Source organism: Rhincodon typus, unplaced genomic scaffold, assembly GCF_021869965.1.
Source record: "Rhincodon typus isolate 14 unplaced genomic scaffold, sRhiTyp1.1 hic_rhity00016416, whole genome shotgun sequence".
NCBI classification, from domain to species: domain Eukaryota; kingdom Metazoa; phylum Chordata; class Chondrichthyes; order Orectolobiformes; family Rhincodontidae; genus Rhincodon; species Rhincodon typus.
In genome coordinates, this window is record NW_025982054.1 from 1,148 (window position 1) to 5,124 (window position 3,977).

Here is a 3,977-nt window from a genome sequence, read left to right on the forward strand (position 1 = left end):
GTGAAGAAAACATCAGAGTTAACGTTTCGGGTCCAGTGACCCATCCGCAGAACCGCGAAGAGCTTTCTGAAAAACTGCATTTCCCACGGCTGAACTATCTGGTCTGCACATCACTGCAGAAGACGGGCAATTTCCCACGGCCAATTCACCAAACCAGCGGATGTTTCGCCTGTGAGAAGGAAGCTCAATGGAGACCAGGGGAGAAGGCACAAACTCCACACAGACATCACCCAAGGTTGAATCAAAAAAGGATTAACGCCTCCCCGGCGGGGAATTGAACCCCGGTCTCCCGCGTGACAGGCGGGGATACTAACCACTATACTACCGAGGACGGCACGGGACCAGCCCTGCCCTCGGGGCCACTACGCGTGCACCAGGAAAATAAAACTGCTTTGCTCTCTGAATTCTATTTCCCATTGCCTGGCACATCGCCTTGTATGCCTCAGCATCACAAATTTACGTCTGAATACTTCTTACAGTTAATTGGATGTCTGCCTCTAGAACACTTATAGGCACTGGCTTCCAGATTCCAAACACCTACTGGCTAAAAAAGATTTTCCGCCCATCTACTCAAACCTTCCGACATCTTACTTTAAACCTATTCCCCTATTTTCATCGATCTCGCCATCAAGAGGAAACGTTTCTTTCAGTCTACTCTATCAATATCCCGGACAACAAGGTACAGAGCTGGATGAACACAGCAGGCCAATTGTTTTGTACGTCTCAATCTTGCCTGCTGTAAATCTCCTCTGCTCTAAGGAAAACAAATCCAGTCTGTCCAATCTCTCTTCATCACTGAAACTCTTCATCCCAGACCATATCCTGGTAAATCTCTTCCGCATCGTTTCCAGTGCTATCACATCCCTGCTGTAATGTGAATTGCAGAACTGCACACAATACTCCAGCTATAGCCGAATGAACAAATGGATTAAATGACACAGAAAACCACAGAAAATGGTCTTTCCATCGGAGTCTCTTTTGATCAATGTTGTCCTTTGTCCTTTTCCTGATTCTGATGCTCCAATAGTCACTGGTGCATGTCAGGAAAAAGCTATTACATGATATTTGGTCTCACAACCGCAGTATCGAAGTGGATCGACTGGTTTCAAGGTTTCGTTGATAAGTCTGGAGCACGTTCACTAAGCGACAGTGACCGTAGCAGGACAGACTGAACGGTGTCAATGTAAAAATGAGCGTTCGATTGCGCAGTGCCTCGGTGAAGTGAACCGAGGAAGGTAAAGGACGGTTGGTCATTGTGGAGCGCAGAGAAATCTCCAAGAGCTGTGTTTGAATTCTGATAAACCAAACGCAGATACGTGAAACAGCGAGGGTTTGAATTGAAAAAATCATCACCTCGGAGAATATTTTCATAAAAATGTTTGATATTTTGCCGCATTTCTGTAGCACGTGTCACAAGGAATAAAAGACACAATCGGTGAGCGCGCGGTCCTTCTGTGACGGTATAGAGGCGCGTGAAACGCCGAGGCTGTGAGCTCCAACCTCACCCGGAGCAGCTTTTATTGACATGGAGCAGGGATTATTGGGGCATCAGGCTGTACAGAGCAATGTCAGTCAGCATGGAATTTGTTAAAAAAGACGAGCTTCTTTTGTTAGATCATGATCTGTCCCGGGAAAACGTTTCAATTATCAATCAAATTAGAGATTACTCCTCTGTCAACCGACAGATTGCCCCCGCCTGTTAAATTCATTGTTTGTATATTTGTCTGTGTGTCTTTTAAAACAGAATTCTTATTCCATATCCACGACCTTTTCATCAGAACCAGGCAAATTTTCATGTGCTTGTCGCCATAGAGAAAGGATTTTGTGATTTTGGAAGGCAGAAGGGCGAGAACAGGATGATAAAGACAGAATGGCGACTGATAGCCTTCAGATGAATTTAAATGTCAATGTACATGATCAGGGGAATGTTACCATCCACAGACAAACAAAAATTAGGAATGTAACAAAAACAGAAATTTCTGGAGAAACTCAGTAAGTCTGACAGCATCTATGGAGCGAAAGCAGAGTTCATGTTTCCGGTTCAGACACACTTCTTCAGAATTTTTTAGAATGAGGGATGTAATTGCTGGATTAGACTTTACCGAAAGTTCAGAAAAATCATGAGTCTGTCCCTCTGAATGAGTTGCTGGACCGCTCAACCCCTTTGTCTGACATTGTGTGTATGTTCATGATACGTTGCTGTTGTGCTTGTGTGTGTGTTGTGTGTGTGTCTGTTTCTGTCTGTCACATTCTGGTTGGCGTGACACATTGGAATTGTACAAGCAGGAAGGCGTGCCACCAAGTGTGCTCCTATTCCAAAGCAAGAAGGAAGTTACAATCTATTTCAGTTGTGGGTTGCATGATAGATAATAGCATAGTGGCACAGCGGGAGTATGCTGGGCCCATAACCCAGAGATCATGGATTCAAACAATCCCTGCTATTTACACAACAAACTTACGTCTGTTACCTGAGTAGTAGTGTTTAAGCCAGCTTTGCTCACATTGTCTCCGCATCAGCTTCTTGCTCCCAGTCAACAATTCGATCTGCAGTAAACCGCATTTATTCCAGCATGGACACACACTGTAAATGTTACAAACACACGCCAGCTGATACTTTTCCCCTTCACTCAATCCTTTCTTAAATGGAACTAACACTGGCATGATGGTCCGAATGGCCTTCTCCTGTTCTCTGTCACTCTGGGATGATCTGAACAGTGACAGTTATTCTCTACAATGAAGCAATACAGCGGGGAGATAGCAGTGTAGTGGTGATATATCTCCTAGTAATCCCTAGGGACTGACCATGTCAGCTGCTGGAGTTTACACTCAAATGAATAAAATCTGGAATATAAATCTGATTTCACGAACAAAATCATGACTTTAATTTCCTGAAATCCCAGTCCTTCACGTCCCCTTGGGAGGGAGGTTCTTACCTGGTCTGGCATACAAGTGACTCCAAGCCCACAACAACATGGTTCACCCCAAACTGTCCTCTGACATCAGTTCAAGGTGAATTCGGGATGAACAACAAATGCTGTCCTGACCAGTGCTCCCCACATCCCGTGGGAGAACAAGAAAGAATGAAAACACATTCAGAGCAGGGAAGAACAGGCCTTGGTCCTGCGTGGACTTGAATTCACCTGATTGTCCAACCTGGATAGACACAAGAACACCCACACCACAGAGAAACCAGGGAAAGGTGGGGGCTGAGGGAAGGATTCAGTTACCCACTGAGGTGGAAACTCATTCACTCAGTGACACTGGGAAGATGCCAATGGGGAATGCCATGTGTGGGAACAGATAACTCAGAAAAACAACCTCCGGAGACATCAGCAAATTCACATATGACAGTAGGGGTTAGATTTTGCTGTTAATCCCAACCAGGAAAGAACCATGTCTGGATGACTTTCCAGTGGAGTTCTGAGGGTCACTCGACTTGAAATGTTATCTTTGATTTCTCTCCACAGATGCTGCCAATTCTGTTGAGTTTTTCCAGCAATTTCCGTTTTTTATTTATTTCTGATTTTTCCAGGGGAGTTCCATTGTTGTCTGATGTAGATCAATGATTAAAACCGAGTTGTATGGGGCATAATTTAGAAGTTTTCAGACGACACACAACAATGTGTGATGCAGTTAACCATGAGGAACAAAGCTTGGGACTGCAGGGAGAGATCAATCACGTGGAAAGAAAAAATGATGAACGGAATTCAATTCAAAGAGATTCATAATGAATTCAGGGAGAGTGAACAATGGAAGTGGGGATGCTGAGTGGTGTAGAGGAACAAAGACACCTTGGAGTGGACATTCACAGATTCCTGAAGGTGTTTGGACAGGATGATCACGTGATCAAGAGGGTTTTGGGATACTTTCTGTTCTCGACCACAGGCTGGAATATAAGATCAGGAAGTTGATGCTAGAGCTTTAGCTAACACCAGTTCAGAGAACAGCTGGAAGACTGAGCACAAGTCTGGTCATTG

The 3,977-nt window shown here is 44.6% G+C and overlaps 1 non-coding gene across 1 annotated transcript; it reads right to left on the reverse strand.

Annotated features, from left to right (window-relative positions):
• Window positions 1–259: 259 nt before the first annotated feature.
• On the reverse strand, window positions 260–331 carry trnad-guc. Its single transcript has one exon. It is a non-coding gene; the product is annotated as a tRNA-Asp (tRNA).
• Window positions 332–3,977: the final 3,646 nt, after the last annotated feature.